This window comes from Atractosteus spatula, chromosome 5 (genome assembly GCF_055471065.1).
Source record: "Atractosteus spatula isolate fAtrSpa1 chromosome 5, fAtrSpa1.hap1, whole genome shotgun sequence".
Classification (NCBI taxonomy): domain Eukaryota; kingdom Metazoa; phylum Chordata; class Actinopteri; order Semionotiformes; family Lepisosteidae; genus Atractosteus; species Atractosteus spatula.
In genome coordinates, this window is record NC_142710.1 from 26,902,855 (window position 1) to 26,925,305 (window position 22,451).

At 43.3% G+C, this 22,451-nt stretch overlaps 1 protein-coding gene across 1 annotated transcript in view; it reads right to left on the bottom strand.

Moving 5' to 3' along the window:
• The window catches only part of LOC148834820 (serine-rich coiled-coil domain-containing protein 2-like), a 76,505-nt gene extending 56,790 nt beyond the window's left edge, over positions 1–19,715 (bottom strand). The window contains exon 1 of the mRNA XM_088917045.1: positions 18,788–19,715. The gene's annotated coding sequence lies outside the window, so the exon portion shown is untranslated. The remainder of the gene's footprint in view (positions 1–18,787) is intronic.
• Between the last annotated feature and the right edge of the window lie 2,736 nt (positions 19,716–22,451).

A 22,451-nucleotide genomic window follows, 5' to 3' on the forward strand; every position in this document is an offset into this window, starting at 1 on the left:
GTGCCGAAGGTGCCGTTAGGCAAAGCCAGAGTCAGTGCCTGGGCTTGTCCCGGCTCCGGTCCTACAGCTCCCAGTACCTCTGAGCACAGCCATGACTCACATTGCACCTTTTTCAGAAATGGATGTGGCTCTGGCACACACCCTCATTCGCCGTCATCGCCCTGCCGTTCCCGTCCTTTCAAAGCTAGCACACAATAAATTTTTTATGGCTATGCCTGCTTTCATCAGATCAGGAATTCGTTGTATTTTACTGTTTCACGACTCCTGTCATTTGGGGCACTTCTGTTCATATTTTTAGCTTAAGTTTGCATGATCTCCACTGTGTACTTTATGCCAATGTGCCAGTCTGAAGCCGCGGGTTCTTCACGTGCTCATGAAGTATAGTACACTGCAGTATAAATCAGTGAGGTTACAAGAATCATGAAGTATAGTACACTGCGGGATAAATCAGTGAAGTTACAAGAATCATGAAGTATAGTACACTGCAGTATAAATCAGTGAGGTTACAAGAATCATGAAGTATAGTACACTGCAGTATAAATCAGTGAGGTTACAAGAATCATCTCCTCTTGTGAACTGATAGCAGAGCAGCAGATTTAACACGCATGGCTTAAGACAAGACAGAGACACAAAATCAAAATAAGAAAATGCTGGCATAAGACATCGTATTTCTGTAGGGGAGAAAGACCCCTTTAACAGAAATGACGTGAAAGCACTGAAGTAAATCCACAACACAGCCAGACAAGCCTCTGGCTCCATGTTAGAGGCTAAACAGGAGGGCTGCTTATGAGATCAACACTTTACTATTTTTGTTCAAAGTCATATCTGGTAAAAACAGTACAAATTCAACATGGAGTCACATCATGCATCATAGTGGTTCTTCATCTGGTGACAAAAGACTAGGAACAGCTCAAACCATGAGCTGTTTCTAAATCATTCACAACAACCTAAAATGTGAAAGGAAAAATAAAACTAGAAAAGCCTGCAATTTGTGCAACAGCAGTGTTATACAAAACAAAAGTTACAAATGCTGGTATGCATTCCAAATGTATAAGCCTAGATTTGTTTCAGATTAACACATCACTTAGAAAAGAACTACATGTATGTAAGAGACCTAAATGTTGATTTATTATAATAATAATAATAATAATAATAATAATAAACTTTATTTTATATAGCACCTTTAAAGGTGGCTTCTCACAGCGCTTTACAGGATGACAACAACAATAAATAAAAAGAATACACAAGATAAAACACAATTACAATATACAGAGGGGACGTGGATGGTGGTACTAAGAAAAGCAGAGGGGTGAAGAAAGGAGCCAGTTAAGTAAAGGCTTTTCTGAAGGAGAGGGTTTTGAGTCTGGATTTGAAGGAGTTTAGAGAAGGTGACTCTCTGATATCCTTGGGGTTTAGAGTTCCAGAGCTTGGGGGCATAACAGGAGAAGGCCCTGTCACCCATACAATGTAGACGGGCTTGGGGGACAGTAAGGAGAGCAGAATTAGAAGAGCGAAGGTTGCGAGGTGGGGAGTAGGGCGATAATAGTTCAGACAGGTACTGAGGTGCCAAGCCATGTAGAGCCTTTGAGGTGAGCATGAGGATTTTAAAGTCCACACAGAATTTGACAAGAAGCCAGTGCAAGGACTCCAGGACAGGAGTAATGTGATCACTTGCACTAGACCTGGTCTGGATTCTGGCTGCTGAATTTTGGACATACTGCAGTTTGTTCAAAGTATATTTTGTCATTCCTAAAACTGAGTCTTATAAAACATCTAGAATATCTTTCAAATCTTAAAATCCTTTCATCCATTATATTTTCATATAATTTCAGTAAATCTGGTATCCATCTGGGGATAAGAAGTCAAAGCCTGTTCAGCAAGTCCCTTTAAGAAGAAGCTGAAGAAGGTTCTTGGATAAATGAGTTACTATACTGGTCAATGGGAGGAATGGCTTCTCTTGTTTTTATAACCTAATCTATTTGGCATAATTTAGAATTAAAATTATTTTTAATTTTTTAAAATTTTATGTTAAATCAACATAAAACTGTTTTAATGACACAGGTATTGCGTACGGAGTCCATGCAAAACAAGATAGGGAGTAGTTTGATCTCCAGACAGTATCCAAGCAGTAGAAGCTCTTTTAGTATTTAAATCTTCTGCGATTTCCCTCCTCACTGCTCTCAGCATTGTCTTTCTTCACTGACAGTCCTCGCACATTAGGCTCCGTGTTCACCTTTTTGGATTAGTGCCAAACTTAAAAAAAAGGAGCAAGAAAACAGACTGGACACAAAGCAATGAGCACTTCATAAATACAAAGTCCCTTGCTCCCCTTTTTAAGTGGAACATTATTAAGCAGTCCGGTGCCTGAAAACATTTTCATAGCTAAGTACAGACCAAATACACTGCACTGCCTTGCATGTAGACAGAAAAAAAAACTTTATCGGCCTAACATGGGATAGGGTATTGCTAAGTCATCACAGCAGTCTCTTCTCTTCCTACAGAAAGCTCCATAGTCATTGCTCAGCTCCACAAGTTGAAGTAGCTGCAGCAACAGCCAGGATTTGCTCATTTCCTACTGCAGCTCAATCTTTGGCAAAGAATTCCAAAAATGCTTAAGAAAATGCAGAACCTTAAAGACACTAAAAGGCAACAGCTGACTGACGGTTTGTGCTTCCAGGGATGCTGAGCTCCCTGCCGGCAAAGTTACCCTCTATCTTACAGCATACAGATATATACTGAACATTAAGTGTCAGACATCACACTGCAAGATGTCTGCCTGATTTAGCAGGACAAGAGTTTCTGACAGATATTAAAACAAAGTTTAAATACTAAACTAACCACCAAACACCAAACTTCTTGTTTGTAACCATTCTTATTTTTCTTATTGCTTGTAACCAATACCTATTCTTAATTTGAATTACTTGCTCCGTGTAAAGTAAACAATTCAAAATAAGCATTAACTGCAATTGAAAATGCTGTGAATAAATATAAACAAAAACTAAAAAATCTCACTAGGCCAGGCTTTCGATGGGGGAGTAACAGAAATCAGTAGTAAAACTTCCCTTTGGAACGTCCCAAGCCTGCCAGTTGCTCTTACACAATAGCACCTTTCAGGTCTCCTTCTTCGTGTGACCTTTCGCATCTCCGATGTCACGGTGCTTCTCTTTGTTCTCAAAGGCTCAGACAAGCTCTGTAATCCAGGAGTGTCTGTATCCATGTCTGCCGTTGAGCTGCAGATGAGCCTGAAACCCCAGCCCCCGGGAAGACAGTCTCTCAAACCCCTGAACTGAACCTATAGTTAGAATTCACAGAGGCAGAGACGAAACAAGAAAACACAAACACTCTCAACAGAAGTGCTCCTGAAACCTTTAATGGACATTCTATCACCATGAAAACCTTGACAAATGAGATTCACCACCATGTACTTCATTTCTTGTGTTGGCATGAAAGTATTACACCATGAAATAAATACCTAAAAGAGTAAGCAGACTAGAAGCTGTTCCCGATTTATTTTAACTGACACATACATCACACAATTCTCAGGCTGCACAGTCCCCTTTAAGGAACAGAAAGAAATGTTAAGTAAAAGCTCTCAGGCTGCACTGAGGTCTTCCACGCTGTAGTAAATAAACTAGAGTCCAGAGCAAAGGGCGCTCACTGTGCTGTGTGCAGAAGCTTCATTATCTGGCTCTTGGTGAGGTGCTGTGAGGTGATCAATGAGATCCGGGTTCGACTGCATGTGGCTCCACGACACTCCGACTCTTCAGCCACGCGAAGAACTTAACTGCCCTCCTAGGCTCTGTGGCAAAATAGAATCGACAAAACTGCTGAGCAGGGTGGGACTGACTGTCTCACCTGCTCATGAGCAGATGGTCTTGTTTCCGGACTGTACTCCACACTCTAGACTCATAAACCGAACCTCAGTGTGCAGCAAAATGACGATGTGGTCCGCCCTTTGTGCACCTCTTTGCCAAGAGAATAACATCAGTAATATGGCAGCAGTTGATCGGGGCAGGAATTCAGTGCTACACAGTAAAGTGGACTACAGGTTACGATCCCTGAGCACAGGCTTGTGAGTTTAGTGCCCTTGTGTACCCGCAGCCAGCTGACCCACATATCACACAGCCAGCATACATATCACTCCACACCCCAGGCTCTGCTGAATGAAGGTTTCAAGGCTACTCTCTCTAATCTGGATAAAACATTGTCATTATCGAGGTCAACTCCTCTCAGTGATCGACGCTTCAGTACTGTCATTTCTTCCTACAATAAGCCCCTCTCACTCCCAGCCACATTATTCCCGTAGTATTTCCACCACACTTGCATTAAAGCCAACCACCCGACCGTGATGCAGACAAACCCAGTCTACTGTAAATAAGCATCTCATCTTCCTTACAAAGGCTTTTCAAGAAAATAAGGACAATTCTTTTTTAAAACACTTTTAAAAATAAGAAAAACAAATGAAAGTGAAAAATTAAGTATAAATCACAAACCACTACATATATCGATTACAGTACATATACAATATAGGAAGCTGACAATAATGATGGAAAAAAGGAGCACATGAACATTTTTTTTCAACCTGCCACAGAAGTTCTCCTTTATCTGTGCTTATAAGAACTTCAACCTAGCAAACCAAGCGTGTGGCTCAGCTGGAGTGGTGAAAACACTGAGCCCAAGCACAGTCTGAGAGCTATCATCAAGGGTTCGAGCCTGGGTCGTGCTGGGTCATGCCATTACCTTACTGTGACTGGGATTCCCAAAGCTGCGGCACCATAATTGGCCGAGTACCACCAAGGAAAAAAGCACACAATAGGTGGTGAAACAAAGAAAAGTATAGTAACATATTAAAACAAACATAAAAGCATGACACATGAAACGAACCTATCCAGGTTATTTGGTTATTTGTATGGTACCACAAATCTCTTTCACAAGAGATTTTTCACAAGCTTTGATGGCTACTAAACCTCTATAGCTTAGAAAATAGAGGGATCACATTGCTGTGCAATTAGTCTCATATCATATAGTCTCATATACACATCTGGCTCACCCCCTCAAGTTCAGGGCTGAGCCTTCATTTAACCACAACAGCTAGAACTCACACACAGGGACACCGGAACAACTGCCAAAGCACAGGGACTGACAAAGATGCACAATGAAAGACCTTGTGTGACCTGGGCCATGAAACCCCTTCTTTCCCGTCATGGTACATGTCCATGAGATGTACTGTTCTCTTTTCCTAGAATACATGAAATGAATCTGCGATCTAGATCAGTGTGCCCGTTTTGCAACGCCTGTTCTCCTGTCACCCAGCTCTACCGCGTGTGAAGTCATACCACACATCTCCATCAGATAGCCCCTAGCTTTTCTAATGTTCCTGTAAGTGGATTCTTTGTGCTCCCCGAGTTAAAAAAAGACGTTCTGATCAATGAGCTGCAGACCAAAATGGGCCCTTGTGATGTGCCTCCTAAAGGAAGAGAGCATTGACTGACGAGCCTTGGGGTTTTGGAACGCTCGTCAGTCTGGTGCCCTTTGATTTTAGGCATTCCCCACAAAACAACCCCTCAAACACCACCCCTTTCCAGCTCTGATTGCACACATAAGGCCAACACTAATATACAGCGCAGATCTGGCCAAACAACACAACTGGGGACAATCCGATGCCATTCTTGATCTAATATACAGGTCAGCAGTGTTACACGGGGAAAAATACCAGTTCTATGATAAATACATTCCTCTACAAAATATAGGCCTACCGATCAAGCAGAAAAGACTATTTTAACTTCAAAAGTCTAAGCGTGCAAATGCATCTATAACAAGGCAGGTCTTGAAATATCATGCTCCTGGTGTTGACTTATGTAAGAGTCTACAAGCTTATAAAGCGTTAAACTGATCAAATTGCTGTTCAAAGGGGGTCTTATCAATTCCTTTGGCTAGAGCAGATCTAGTACAGCCATGTTCTCTTCTGAGGCAGAGCACAGCGGTGACAAGGCAGTGGACACACCAAGTTTGAAAGAGGACTGGGTGCACCCCTCATATAATGCAAACTGCGCACACACACAAATGTGCAAGTCAACATTTACGACCAGAAGTTAAAACTTCCAAACACCATCTGTCACCTGTCCTTGTTGTTGGGGTCTTCAGAGCATTCTGGGGAACAAAGATACTGCTCTCTGGCCTGAGGGAGGGGATCTGCATGTCAATCTGTTCTCCCTGCGGGGAGCCCAGCTTTCTCGGATTGAGTCGGATATGCAGCACAGAGCCGCAAAACCGCAACGAACCACACAGCACTCTCTTAATAAGCATTAGCCTACATCCTGGGGAAAGTCAAATATCAACAATATTACTGAACTGCAGACATCTCTCTCTCAGTGCTCAGTGCTTCAATTCATGAAAGACGCAACAGAATTGTTCCCTATTGATGCATCTATCTAAGCTACCTTGACGTAAATAGAACAATATGTATACGACACAACACTAAGCACAAAACCAAGAGGACAAACACATCAATTACATCATGGCTTCTCTGAAACAGAGGCTCATACAAACAGTTTATATTTCTACCACAGGGTGTAGACAAAGCAGAACAGTGGTTCCATGTTTGAAGCACTCAGTTTAATACAGCAGGGCTCTAAATTAAGGCCCCCTTGAGCATGATACAGCACTCGCTACAGTCCGTCACGGCCACAGAGAGCAGCACTCGGAGAGCTCAGAGAACACGGAGGCTTTGGTCCGCAGAGACATAAGTGGCCACTCACAAATATTAGATGGAAAGAAAATGTTGTTGGAAGGCAAGCCTTGTGTTTGTCTTGCAATTTGCGGTTGAGTGCCCAGAACAAATCAATGCTCTTTCATGAAAAGACATAAAAAAAAGAGAATGTTACATAATAGGAAAGCTGTGGCATGACTCAGTGTTTCATGGGGCCGGGGTGAGCAGCACAGAAACAACAGGGACAGACAGTGGCAGAGAAGAGAGGAATATGGAGGAGGAAGAGAGGAGGAAAGGAGAGAAAAGAGAGAGGAATATGAAGACGACCTGGTGAAAGAAGGCCCTTCCAGTCCAGCACACATCTCTGCGCAAACACAGACTCCTCCAGACAACACCGAAACACAAACCAGAGGACACAAGTGGAACCTACACGGAAGTGCATTTAAAAATAAGAACAGCCTGGCCACGCTGCTGAGGCTGATACACGGACTGGATGAGGACCTGGGCCAATTCACTGCAGCTACCGAACAGGCTAGATGGGCCTCCTCTTGTTTGTAACCTTTCTTATATTCTTAATGCCATTAAACAGGACAGCTAAAGTTATCTAGCTGTGCAAATCTCTCACTGTTTTTGAAGAAATATCAGGAGAGTGTGGGTGTTCCTGTGGGAAGTGTCATCCCACAACCGGGGTTTAGAAACACAGGGACGATCTGAGCTTAATGTTGTTCCAAAAAGTTTTGTTGCAGGATTGAATTGTTCAAGACCGCAAAAGCAAACAAGCTGTGCTGTGAAATGTCTACCAATATGGCTTCATTTAGCATGAAATATACGTGGATCTATTTTTACATCATATTAAAAACTTAGGCTCATGTGTAATGAATAGCCTGTGGCCAGTACAAAGAGATTCCTCTCCAACACTGGTATTGGCCATTCTCCACACCACGGACCACTGAAGAGAGGAGGGCGATCAGTTAAACAGCCCAGAACCGCAATCGCTGCTGCCCCAGTCCCTGCAGCACTCCCGAGTGTGGCACAGACCTCCCTTGTCTGACCTTGCAGCAGCTGTTTCTAGCGGCTCGCTGGCTTCACTGGCCTTTTTACACTGTGAAACACAGAACTTTTGCATCATCACATGTGCACTTTAATCTGCACATGAAGCATTAATTGATCTTGCTGAGCTTTACCACTCTTCTCAGTTCATCGATTTGCCCTACCGAACATCTGCGCATTTAATACACCTTTGTCATATTTTACCAATCAACCTGGAAATCTGAAGGAATGTTTGTTTTCTTAGGGTGGAAGGGCTGGGGATGACCTCCAGAGCACATGGGAAGAGCACACAGAAGGTGAGAGCACCCTAATGACATGAGGGAAGCTGAATGTGGTTGTCAAGATGGACGCTGGATTCAGCTCTTTAAGTCGCAGTAATGTACAGGACCAGCAGCCTCCTTCCACCAGCCTGAGCTCAAGACGCCATGTGTCTCCATAAAGCTGTAATCGATACCGCAACAGCACAAGGCACAGCTGCCTGAATGCCACTCAAGACAGAGAAGCTACTTGAGATACATCCTCAGTGCAAGGCAGTGGCAAGCAATGTGAATGTAAAGCTACAGGAAGCTAACCATGACGAGGAAAAACAAGGAGATTATGGTTAAAATTACAGCTTTCTAATATTATCCTGTTCTTCAACAAGTAAGTGAGACCAGGCTCTTCCAAAGCATTACCCCCCGAGGACAGACATGAATACTATAAACAGCAGCCACAGCTGCTAAAGAACAAGGGCCTTTCAGTGATGGCACATTCTTCAATGGCTGTCGAGGATAATGAGCCAGTATTGAACAGTTTTCACCAGGGATTCATGAGGGACATCTATTGATCGATCTTCCATGTATATCGCCTGTCATTGAGACCAACAGGACAGGCAATGCATTCCACACAATGCAAGTTCACTTCCTGCCTCCTGTCAGGAGTAGTCATAGTAGTCAAGTAGGTATGTCTTTTAGTTATGTAAATTATTAGAAAACATGCAGGACTTCCAATACAGGTTACTGCATCCAGGTATGTACTTCTACTTGTCTCATGACAGCAGTGGTTCACTAGTGAATAGAAGAGGCAAATATATACAAATGTAAGCACTAATGTTATTACAAAAGATGAAGCAATGGCTGTTGAAAAAGCAGATAGGGATTATTAGGCTTCCTATACAGTAGATGGGGGCTGTCACAGCCAGTGTCCTAGGAGAAAGTGAGCACACTTATCTACAAATGTCTTTTGGACGGACACCCAGCAGAAACAGCTAGTTGTACAACCCTTTAAAAGAAGCTGTGCATCTCACAAACTGGATCTTAAAGAATTCCAGCCTCTGTTCAACAGGCTATGCACGCTGAAGTGGTATTGCTCCTATGTATCTCAACTGAGGTTTTAAATACGGACCTCAAAGTTTACAGAAGTATGCAAAACTCTTAGGTTTAAAAGACAACATATGGAGCATTTAAATGGCATTTTCCTCATTTTGTTTTTTTTGTGTTTATTTTTCCATGGGCAGTGACCCAGCAGGAGAGCGAATGAGGAGGTTGTATTACCCAGGACAAATGTCAGTGCCACAAAGGAGTTTCAGAGACCAGGAAGCGGGCTGCAGGTTTGAAAGGAGGCTCTGTGCTCTCAGTAGGCCGGCAAGCTTTGTTCCTGCCACACAATGTGCTTTTCAGCAAGAGCCACTCCCCATCTGACGGCTGCTACTTGCTTCACACATACTAACAGCTTCTGCCTGTGGCTGGCAATCCTCTGCCTGCCCATTGCAAATAATGAGATAATCGTTTTTAAAACAGGGACAAGTTATATTCTGACTCATGAGCAAACATCAGTAAACATCAATGAAACGTGATAATATAAAGAACACAAACAGGCGAAGTCCTATATAAAATTTGTAAAGGCACGTTACATCATTCTGAGGATTTTTTTTTAATCTGTGCATCTCAGAAGCAGTAAATGACCTGAACATAAGTGTTTCACTAAAACAATTCTATGCTCTAAAAGTTTGACATTCAACGTAAAGAAATCATATAAAAATTCAAAATTTTGCAGAAAAAAAACTATGGAGCATAACCAGGTCCACGATTGTGCGGCAGAGGTGCATCAGGCAGAGACCAGCTCAGCTGAGCAGGAGCATCTGAGCGACAGCGACAGTCCCTGAGCTTGACCACCAGGCAGAGGCTGAACTCTCACAGGCAGAGCGGCAGACACGTGACTGACAGCCACCTGTGCCACTGTCACAGGCAGAGACGCTCCCTCTTCCTGTCACAGAAACTCTGAACCTACCAGAGCAGCCGACCACAGGAATGGAAACAGGGCTCACGAGTAAACAGCGCTGTAGAAGAGGAACAAATGGAGGCAAGGTCGCTGTACACATTTACTCGAAAAGGTAACAAAAAAAATATCCAGCATCTGCTTACCTGCAACTCATCAAGACCTGAAATGGTGCCAACTGCTCCCTTACACTAATCCTCTTGGTTATGTACTTCGTTCAGACATGTTTTCTTAGAGCTTTCTTTGTGATTAATCAACACATTTCTACATTGTCAAGCCCACGCTGTGAATATCTGTCTCCCAATGACCGCACACACAGATCCTTGCACAAGATGCAGGGCCAAGCTACCAGTCGCTGCCCATGTTTGAACTGCGGATTCTGCGCTTCCTACAACCGCACCATCTCTGTGTTCACTTTGCTCTTTTCACAATGGCAAGGCTCAGGGCTTCAACGACTGTTTTGGAACATGACAAGGCACATATTTAACACACACAAGACGATTTAAAGTCACTGTTGCAAGAAGTGACACATTTCACTGTGGTTCTGGCTGGAAATCAATGATGCCAGACAGGTCTGTCAGAGACCCAGGGATGAGGTGCAGTGTATACGCTTCTCTGACACACCTGCTCTAATGAGCACTGGCTGGAACAGCAGGATGAGCTGAAAGACAATCCTGCACAACCCATGGAATCCACAGTGCTCCTCTCACTCACCGTTTTTACAGAGATATACTAATACTCATTTTGACTGATTTATTAATTTATTTGGCTGCCACTTTTTTCTAAAAAAAAAAAAAGATTTTCGCACAGATTTATACAGCAGGGTATTGTAATTTAGAGTTATTTTGAAACCTAAAAATCTATCCCCACACTCATATCCAGTGTTAATCCTCGCTTCAACCCTAACTCACTGAGCAAATGACTCTTGGATCTAGACTTAAACCAAAACCTTAACTGTAAAAGTCAGATCTTAACTCTAGTACCATCCCTATACCTAACCCAAATCTTAGCACTGTGATCCTAATCCAAATTCCAATCCCTAATCCTAACCTCAAACCTAGCTCTAGCCCTAACTCACACATTAAACACTACATACATTCAATACGTTGCTTTTCTGTTTTACCAGTTCTATTCGCTAAAATTCTGAAGTTCTTAAGACCTGAAATGGGATAATGCAAAGCATCTCCATATCAGATAGACAGTAAAAGCCAAGTAGTGATGATGACCCCAGGACTCTCCGGTGGCGTTAACACCAGATGTGCCAGTCGAATTTGCAGTACACAGGAACATTTGCAAATGAGATGGCGCCATTTGCATCTACACAGCCTCAGATGCTCAATCCTCTGAAAAGAAATTCAAAGTTTACCATTTTGCTACACACTAGACAATTCTACCTCAAGTGTCTAATTGAACTCTAAGATAAGGGTTTTCAGGAAACTATAATATGTATTGGTAAACTGCCATGAGCTAATAATCACACACAGCACAAAACTAACACAGCAGAGGAAAATCAGTGTATTTACTAGCATTGCAGTGCTGTTTGCTATAGAAACTGCAGTAAAGGCATGAACCACAAGGAATCCCAAGACTGTCAATGGCCCAGATCTGCAGGCTGTGTGTGAGAACGTCAGGAGCAGAGAGGTGCTTACTGTGATTAACACATCAAGAGGTCAGAGAGGCCCCAGCACTGGGGTGAAGACGGGGTCAGGGTTGCTGGGGGAAACTGCTCATCGCCCACAGAGCACTGGAAAAACACATTCTAGCAGTTCGCTCTGACACAGCTCTCGCACACAATGGAGAAACTGGTGCTGCCCCTCAAAATGCCCTGCAGAGCACATCACTGAAGGTTCCCCAATCCGCAAACATAGCAGGAGGCTGTGTGACCCCAAAGGCTAAAGCTGAAGGGAAGGGGGAGGAAAGTGAGGCAGAGGTCAGACGTGAGGAAGTGAGGCAGTGAATAGAATTAAGGAAGAGGACAAAAACAGGTTCCCTCAGGTCAAAATGTTTACAGAAGCTTCTTTCTACACCAGTCTCAAAGCAATGCAAATCTTCAGTCTGACCAAGTGCCAAATATGCAGGCAGCAAAGAAAGACTTGTTTTTGCTGAAACGAGGCAGAAATCTGCTTTCAGTCCTTATTTAAATTGAAGTATCAAAAAAATATATCCATGGCAGACATACTGCATTAAGACAAGCCTCCCTCATTGTGCACATTGTCCTCACAGCTCACAGACCTTTCATCTCGGAGATTAATGTAGAGTTGGCCTCAGATAGCAACATGTGAAAACAAACTGCTCTGAAGCAGAAGAGGGGCCAGGCTGAAGAATTCACCTGCAAGTCTTTTTCTCACTTTAATATTCCCAAGCACTTAAAATAGTAGCTAGCCACACCCAGGCTTTAGAATAACACAGCTCAGGGGCAGAAAAATATACACCCATAATTACACTGATAGCATGCAGAGAGGAGGGTTAACATGACACGTCAGAGGAAAGGAGAAGGGAAGAAGGAGAAGGCGGTCCTAATTTTTGTTTAAAGTTGTCAACTGAGACCCGAGCAGTCAACCGCAGACCTGGCTATGCAGTCAGTGACTGCACAAGAGAGCAGCAGCTCTCCACTCGTTTAACCTTTGCAGACCAACATTAAAAGGTGTGCTGTGAATACGGGATGACTGCAGAATAAAGTCTAGCAGCGCAGACTGAATCTATGGCAAGGGAATAGAACTTTATAAAGCAGATAACATTTAATAACAAAATCATAAGAACACAATTGTCCGTAAGTGTTCTATGGTTTTCCACTCAGGTAGTGCTCTATGGTAGTACTGGTACTATGGACATGGTCCTACACATGTTGGGTGTGTCCAGAGCTGGTTTCATTTTAGAAACAGGTTTCCTCCTCATTATCCTCCACTCTAAATAAGGATCTTCCCTCTTCCCTGCTCTCGCCTCCTACACACTTTATGATGATGATGATATTTTGTTGGCTAGACTCACAACAGCTCAGTAGATGTTGCCTTTGAATTGGCAACATCTCGAGTTCTCTCCTTGACCTCACCTAATCCTGTCCTGTCTTGACAATATTTAGAGCTTTCAGCTGCTCACTTCCATGGTGTCAGGGGTGGGGGCAGAGGAGGCTTGAAATGTCGCCACCAAGAAGTCCCAATTTGTATTATTCGGTGCTCCTGACACGGCTGACAGATGTTTGTTTAGGACACTTTTGATTGCAGACTTAGAAAGGTGAGAACCACTGAGTGTAAGAAAGAGGCAATAATTTTAATACAATGTTTGTTCCAATTTCGAAAATATAAACTCACATCTGGCTCACAAATCAAGGAAACCACAGCTAAGCAAAGGTTAAGAGTATGATAAAGCAACAATAAATTCACTGTGTTTTGACCTTGGTCAAACCTTGGTCAAGATGTGCCTGAGAAATAGGCTGCGTGTTGCTCCAGAAACATTGTTCTAATTAGTTTTCCAAGGGAGTGGTATTTTTATCAGATATCAAAACACAGCAACACACAAGGCGACGCGCAAACAGAGCGGGCTGAGGCAGGCTCAGGCCACAGGACAGAAGAAAACTGCACAGGACTCGCAGAGAGCTCCCTCGCTTGGGCCCTGTCTGGAACACACACCTGATTTGCTGAGCACTGCTTTCTAAAGAGATCAGCAAGACTAACTGGCAGCAACAGTGCCCGCTACCCACAGCTAATTATTAATCTCGTTAACAAGCGTGGTGAGACTGTTAAGCACATTCCCCCCCTGATTAAAGCAATAGCAGAGCTGCCCCGGCTTTGAGTTAGCCACACTCAGCGTGCCTGCCTACAAACTCCCAGGCATCAGCCCAGACACTCCAAAAAGAGTTCGATAAGTGTGCCTTTTTTTCATTTCTAATAAGTCCACCTTTGTTCAAGCAAATGTAGATCAGGGGAAAGCCAACTTTCTGTCTAGTTTTATGTTTGTTTGTTCTTTAAGAGGTATTTGAATGAATTGCAGAAAATAAAATGTTTCATTATTTCCTGGTTCCTTACTGGGTAGGAAAACAACTGGATTTTTATCTGTTCTGTTCTTATCTGAAGCAAAACTTTACTAGAACTTCACTGTAATGTTCTAAACCTGTATAGCTAGAGACATATTCAAGTGCACAATGTCATCTTAAGAAAGGAGTCTTAAATATAAACATCCTACATATTAGGTTTGAGTGGGAAACTTCATAGCTCAAAGGCAGATCCACAGCAGAAACATTGTGTTTTCTCTTCTTTCTTCTTTTGGGTGTGCAATTAACCTGTACTTGATTTTTGATATAAGTCTCCCAAGAGGCTAAACTAGTGAAAGTGCTCCAAGTGCAGGTTGGGCTCTAGGATACAGCCATCACAAATTGGGCCTGGGTAATGTCACTGACTGCCTGCAACTGGGGTTCCTAAAGCAGTGACAACTGGCACAGTCATCATTCCCAGGAGTCAAGCTGGAATTAGATGGCTGAGGTTCTCTCAGCTCCCAACAATACAGTGACCCCATCAAGCTTACAGTCATGTCATCAAGATGGTGTGCCTCTCCTCCAATCAGTGATGCCTCTCCATTGTGCAGCTTGTGGAGTCTCAAAAGATGAATAACTTCATAGGAAGGTGGGCTGGAGGAGCTTGTTTATACCAAATCATTCTTTGGTATAAAGGATGAAGGACTGTAGTCGTAGCTGAGCTAAGAAGTAAAGGCTCAATCCTTATTCCCACATTTGTTGAGTAGATGGTAAAAAATAGCCATTTTAAATTACAAAAGGAAATACCTTTAGTACTCTCACCCTTTTTGACATCTACATTTTTAGATTTAAAAATTACCATAAGAACACTAACCACATTTTGATCATTTAAACCTGTTAAATACCCAACATAACAGGTAGCTTCACAACTTTTAATTTCTTTTACACCCGCTGACAGCTACAAGATTTGCCATGATGGAATGAAAACTTCGACAAATCGCAGTTACATAAATGTGAGAGGTGTGTAATAAAGCGCACAACAGAAAGACTGCAAAGACACTCCTCTCTCATGATTTTACTACACAAAGTGATGCAGCACAGGTACTTTCAAACAGTCATCACATACAGTATAAAAGGTTGTCTATCCTCAGCAAGACTATGTTATTAACTATATAAGATATGTCAAACTTTTTTGTTACTATAGTTGCTTACAGAAATGAATACCATTTTAATATGTCAACTTCGAAAATAAGGACAGCAAACTTAAAATGTGAAGTATGACAACAGCAGATTTTTAAAAAAATGTAGCCTAGAAAATGAAAAGTCTTAACACAGCAACAATGTCATTTCTCCTTAGCTTTTACTCCACAGAAAATGGAGCCTTTTTCTTCTTATAACTGAAAACAATCAGACAGAATGGGACCAGAGACTGGAAGAGAAACGCTGGGAGTTGAGATCAGCAGGGGCCACAGCCTGGCCCTGTGGATAGAGAGAGTCCAGGTAACTGGGTCAGTCTGTTAACACACACGCTGCAGCACTTCCTCTGTATAAACACCAGCCTCAAGGGTGCAGCAAAGGGGAGGAGGATTTAGGAAATTCACATTCTACAATGAAGAGGTATGTAGTGTAATAGAGCTTTAAGACTACTTTATTAGAAGTGTACCTCTAACAACGTCCATAGCACTACTATTGTGGAACAGTGGGTTCATTCCTTCTATGCAGAATCCTGCCATACATGAACCCAGTCAAAGAATGAAACCGCCCGGTTTTCCTTGAGAGCTTAAACAATGAAAGATGCGTTTGTGCCCTCTCCATCGTGCAGTGTTGAGTTGCAGCTAAGCTGCCCGTGTGTCACTGCGATACGTCGGGGCTCAGTGTAATGGGAGTGTAATGCAGCCCAAGGCCCGTCGGTCTCCAGAGCAGTGGGCTCCATAATTATATCAAAGGGCTTTTATCTCTTCCTGTGCATTCCTATTTTCCACCAGAGAGAAAGCCACGCAGTAGAGATGCACCACTGGGACCTCCCAGATCCACTTGCTTTCAGCTTCTTTGAGCTCAGACTCATAAATCTATTATGAAGGAATGAGGGATGCAGAGCTGTGTTTTGTTACCAGCACTAACAAAGGGAGAAGAGCCTCAGAAGCAGACCGTGGCGCGGAGGGCGAGATTTCGAAAAGGGCTTACCGAGTCTGAAGGAGGGAGATTGAAAACTGTTCTTTGCAGATAGCAAAGCTCTTGTTCTCTAGCCAACACCAGGTGCTGAATACTTTGTGCTCAGTACCTTATTTTGCTAAATCTGCATTAGCAAGTTTGTGGAAAACAGAGTTGCTTTCCCGATCTGTACAGTAGGTGCAAAGTGTACAAGTCTGCAACTCTTAAATGCAGAAATGGATCTAACTGCTGAGATGATGGACAGGGGGCTATCCCCCTTCCTGTCAAAGCAAGGCCTGCTGACATGCAAGGGTCCTGGAAAGCCGCTGGTGCCCAGCAACAGGCAGCTAATGAAGAAACCGATACCGGTGCTGGGAGGAAGAATGCATTTACACAGAGGCCACAGCAGTTTTTATTAGGGATTAGACTTTTTTTTACCTCTCTGCTCTACTTCTGTTTCCTAAACCTGCACAACCTGACACCCCAGAACATCTAGTCCAGGCATGATTTAAAAAGCTGAAATTGTAACAGCCCACTCCAGTCTGGCAGTCACAGCTGTCCTGACTATTTTCTTTGTTTTTTCTAATATCGTTATATTAAAACAGCTGAAAAGATGAGCACTGAAAACAGACCTTCGCTTTACAGTGCCTCCCTCTACTGCCCTCTCATTTTATGTCATTTATTTCAGTGATTTGTGGTTCTAAAAAACAGCACCCAGCTTTAATTCCACTTTCTGATTCTACCAAACTTCTCTTCTCCTGACAGCGATCAGCAATCAGCAGGCTCGTGACACAACAACTCCTGGACTCCAGGTGTCGAAAAACCAGAGTGCTGTCATTTCATGAAAAAAAGAGAAAAACCGAACAGCCTCCTGAGACAGAACGCATCATACTGAGTCGTAACCAACCCCAGACCTAAAACAAGAACCGACACAAAACACCCAGGCATCCGACATCACCCAGCTCCGGACACTGACGGCCCTGCACACACTCACACCTAGGCTGTGCTCCAAGCAGAAAGGCTCGAGACAACGGCACAGATCCTCTGCATACAGGGTGTGCTGGTTTTCATATTCCATGCCTCTACGCTTCCAGGAATCACCACATTGCGGAGCTAAAGAACAGGATGGAAAATCACATAAAGCCTAATAACATCACATTGCATACAAATATTTACTGGAACCCAGCATTCAGAACTAGCCCAGGAGCACTGTGCAGCCTATAAGACAGCTGACTGCATAAAGAAGTAGCACTGTTGTGCTATTTCAGACCATCTATCTGTACTCATTGGCGTTCTTTACTGCTCTTTAGCTCTTAGAGATAAACTGCAAAGATCCGAGTACAAATATTTGATACATTCATTTGTTCATTGACTAAAATTACTGGACACAGACCCTTTTCCCTTGCTCTTGGGAAAAGTGCTGAGGTCCATGTACTCTCTTTGGCACAAGGATTATTACGACACCTGGCCCACAGACAGCCCGCCTGATCTGCATCGTTACTCACACAGTGACTAATGAATAACGAAACAGTCATTTAATGTGCGGCATTATGCAGTCAGCATTTTGTCGTTTTTGACTTGAGTTCTTATACCCATAAAGGTTTTCGGTTCTAACTTTCAAGTTTTATTAAAACATTTTCACTTTATGTGTTCACTGCTTAAAAACTTATAATTTGTTATTCACCAAAACAGGACATCTCTGGAAGGGAGTGAACACCTATGCCTACGGATGTGTAAAGTTTAGTAACACCTGCCCATCGGGCTGTGAACTGTCTTGCAGGCCAGAAGTGAAATGCTGTTCTGGGCCTTTACAAGTCTTGGTCTGCAGAGAATATTTTTTTTGTAGAAACCCAATAAATACACAGATAAGTTAGTTATGTCAAGGGACGTTTCCTGAGAATAAGAAAACAATGCAGACGCCACACACAGTGCACCACTGCGGGATATAGTGTGACAAGGAGAATGGCCCACATCTTGCGTCGTTAGGACTCACAGGCAAAAGACATGAGACCCTTAGGCCTTCTGAAGTGGAAGGGATGGAGAGCACATCTTAAAAATGCTTTACGGTTTACCTGCATGAATCTCTCCCTTCATTGCGCGCTACAATAAGGTCACATCGGCAATAACGACTGAAATCAAAATAAATATTCGACTCATCTACGATAAGAATGACAGCCATTCCGGAAATCGCAACCTGTGTGATCAGCCGTCGCACCGCCCGTGCGCGCTGTTCCGTCTGCTGTCGCTGCTGCTCTTACACACTCACACCATGCAGCACACACACGCAGGGCTCTGGCACAGACGTGAAACTCGCATATAACCGACTCCCTTTCTGTCTCTTATGAAGATTCTGTGATGGGAATAAAAAGGCGCAAGCGACACAGAGAAAAATGTTTTTTTTTAAATGATTTCTGATTCTGCAAAACCTCGGAGGCCCGCCTGATAATAAATGTGATAAAAAAAGAAAGAATCTGACTTCGTAGGGTTAAGTCACCGCCCTCAGCAACACCAGGGGCATCCCAAGCCAGGAACTCCTGAGAGTTTTAGAAGAAAACGGAAAATGTGATACGGGTGTGTGTGTGTGTGTGTTTGGGATTCGTCATTAAATGAAAAAGACAAGGTCGTTTTTGCTAACACCACAATCAGCGTCTTACCTTAAAGCACGGCAGATGTCATGTTATCAGCCATCCTGAATCCAAAGGCAGAGGGTGTGCAATGAGTCAGAAGAAACGAACCGGCGCGTTTTGTGCCCAGAGGAAAACGACTCGGCTATCCAAACAGCATGGGCAGCGAGCAGCAGTGTCGTTAGTAAATACCGGTAGGTAAGAAGACTTGTACAAGCCTAAGTCCACAATGAGGTTAAGGCTACGTGAGTCACCCTACAACATAAAACAAACTGAGAACACAGGCACAGCTTCCTTCTGAACCTAAGGGAGATTTAATATTTCTTTTTCAGCTGGATTAATTCTATCCTCTTCCGTCAGTAGTTGTCGTAGGCTGATGTAGCCAATATCCTTCTCGCCATGGGTCGTACCCAGCACGGGTACAGTTTCAAAAATATGTGTTTCTTAGGGGTCGAATCCGTTTTTGTATCACGCAGTCCCCAGCAGGAACAGCTCCAGTGTGCGAGGTGATCGTTTGCAGAAACACGGTCAAGCTCGTCGAGAGCTTGATCCAGCTGTGGTTTCAACACACAAAACGATACAGCGACCACAAGGGATGGAGTCTGAACGGTCTACTGTCTCGGCCACGCTGGGTGGAAACCAAGGTTTCCGTTGATCACAGAAACCAATGAGTTAACAGTTCTCGCTCAGAGGGCAATCGGCGATGATGATGTGTGGTGTGTTGTCAATTCCAACATCCCCCCTCTCTCTCGCTTCACTCACCCCCGACTAGGGCGGAGCATCCGAAAAATCACCTGGATGATTTCAGAACAGCGGCTCTCTCCCTGTTTTCACCGCTTTGCTGGCCACACGTCTCAGGGGTCTTACAGGCCTCTTATCGTCTTCTTCTCTACCAAATGTTCTGCCTTTTTTTTCTGCTTCTTTCTCGCACCGCCGTGAGTCTCTCTCTCTCTCCCGGTGACTCCCCGGTCTTTCTCCGAGACACACGCGGCCACAGCTGACAGTGACGTCACTCGCGATAACATTCCCCGCCCCTCTGCCCTCAGACGTGAGCGCGCACGCCTTAGTGAGCGTGTACGTGTAAGAGGTGGGATCAATACGGCGATTCGTGCAACGGGAGAGAAGAAAGATATTTGATCGTCACTGGATGGGCGGGAAAATTAGTATTTGATTCTAAAAAAAAACATTTTAAATCCCGGTTGCGTTTCTGATAAAAAACACAAACAGAATTAATAACTTGTTTTACATCAAATGTAAACTCACTGTTGGTAAAAAATAATATGTTATGCTGCCTGTCTACAAGTCTGTGTGGTCAAGAATAAATTTCTAAATGCAGGCTTAGAAAAGAGAACATTTGAGTAATTTAGCAAAATAAATCTAAAACAATGATTTAGTGGAGCAAAAAAAATCAGCACAATCCATACTATGGGCAAGCCGTGATGCCCAGACGAGCTCCAGTGCTCCTGCATCAACTCCATCAATTATCAGAGCACATTAAACACGTGGAAGGAGCTCGTCAGGGCCATCCCTAACGAGATCAGGCTGGGCTCATCAGCCTCGTTAGGGAGTAACCCACGTCCAGGTCTTACAGGAACTAATCATATTTTTTTTTCAAGTTTATAGTCCTCTAGTTCCAGTTTCCAGACTCTCCCACCCATAATCACCCATTACCCCTTCCTGACTCCACTCCTGCCTGCTTCCCCTGTGCATCTCAACCGTCCACCATTTCTCTTTCTGTTTTTCATTATTATATCATTATCAACCACTTATCTAATAAACCCTGTGATTCTTCACTGCTGATTGAACTCTGAAAATAATTAATTTGCCGTGCCCTTTTTCCACCTACAGGCCTGGTGTAACTCCAGAACAGTAAATATGATGTAGATTTACTATATAGTAAGCCTATTGCTTAGTAATGTTTTCAATAAACTATGACATAAAATATGTTTTTGTCTTCTGTTGTAAACACAGTTGTCTCTTTCTAAAATAAGACAATTTTGGGGAGACCTAGTCCAGCAGCATCTGTCCCCATTTCCCCTGTCCTCTGTGGAACAATACATCCCATGACACCCTTCCACACAAACCTCACAGAGCCACTCTACACAAAAACAATTATTCAAAGGCTCGCTGGCACGCAAGCGCTGGCCATGTTTTTCCACTTCAGTGCAACCTCCATTCTGGTGTGTTAATTCTGTCTGGCCCGGGAGAGCAACTCTGAAAGCGTGGCCCATGAAAATTTAATCCAGACAGAAACCTGAGACTGGCTGAGGAGCAGGGTGGAAAAGAAACGCTCTCCTCATCCATCTGCCTGACCACTGCGGGGGGAGTGATGAAGGAAGAAAGAGAGGATGGAGAGAGAGAGGAGGGAGAAGAGGATGAGGACAGAGAAGGTGTACTAGGGATGGAGAGAGAGCCAAAGAAGCTGACAAACAGACTGTGAGGGGGAGGAATCTAAACAGAAAAGAAGAGGAACAAATATTCAAACAAATAGTGAGGAAGGCCAATATAATCACTGACTGTTATGGCCATCCCTTACACAATGAATGTGAGCTCCTTCTACCAGAGCATTGATTTAGACTACCCAGATTTAACTTGTGCAATAGAACTAAGTTATTCTTTATTCCCACAGCTAATTACCTGCCTAATCTGGACAACAGATTGTATATATATTGTATAATTTTTTTTGCATCATGTATCTTAGGTATCTATCTCATGCACTGAAGATCCCATTTTTGTTTCTTAATTATAAAGAATACGTAAGCCACTAAAACACGTTTTTCTTCATTTTCTGCATGCATGTCTCTTATTTGTAGACGTCTCTTAAATGTATTATGTGTTGTTCTATATCTTGTACCTGACTGCAATGCCAATTTTCCATCTGGTGCAATAAAGGAAGGAAGTGGGACTGAAACAGACTGACATGGAGGAAAGCAGAGGAGACAATGAGGGTTCAGCCCCTCTGAGCCAATGTTTTATAAACTGTCCAAACACCCCAGCCCTGGGAAAGCTAGTCTTACTGCAGCAAATGAAGCAAGCTGTTACAGAGTTCTCTGTCTGCTGGCAAGCAGAGCATTGAACCTCTGCTGCGCAAACACTGAGCCAGAGGCCACACACTGACATAGGCAGACACATGCTCACGAGCCGCAGCACTGTTTCAGACAAGAACACGCAGAAACACTTGCAGGGACACAGAAGTGTGCAACCTTAGCTGGTTCACAGCTGCTCACTGAACGGACTGTTCTTTCACTCAGTAATTAAGTGCATTTTATTACTGTGACCCCTGTCCTGGAAATGGAGAATGAGGCACTCGGATAATGATATTATGTCACTGTCCTGAATGTTTGTAAATGTTTTGCTGATTATTATTGATTTGGCAACACTGTAATTCATCAGTCATACCAATAAAGCTCTTTGAATGTGAATAGTTATCAGTCTTAGAACTTTGTTTGTTTGAGAATTTCTTGTACTTCAGTCAATGACCATGTTATCCACCCGAGACCCAGAAAAAGACAGGAGGTGTGATGGTGACCTGTCCTCAGATATACAATACATACTGCGCAGATGGATCTATGACAACCACCGGGAGATGATATGGCAATTAAGACCTAGTCTTTTGTTTTCAAAAACGAATTCTGAGTTTATTTCTCAAAATTGGGAAACTGAAGAATGTACTGAGTAAAGACATAGACAGACA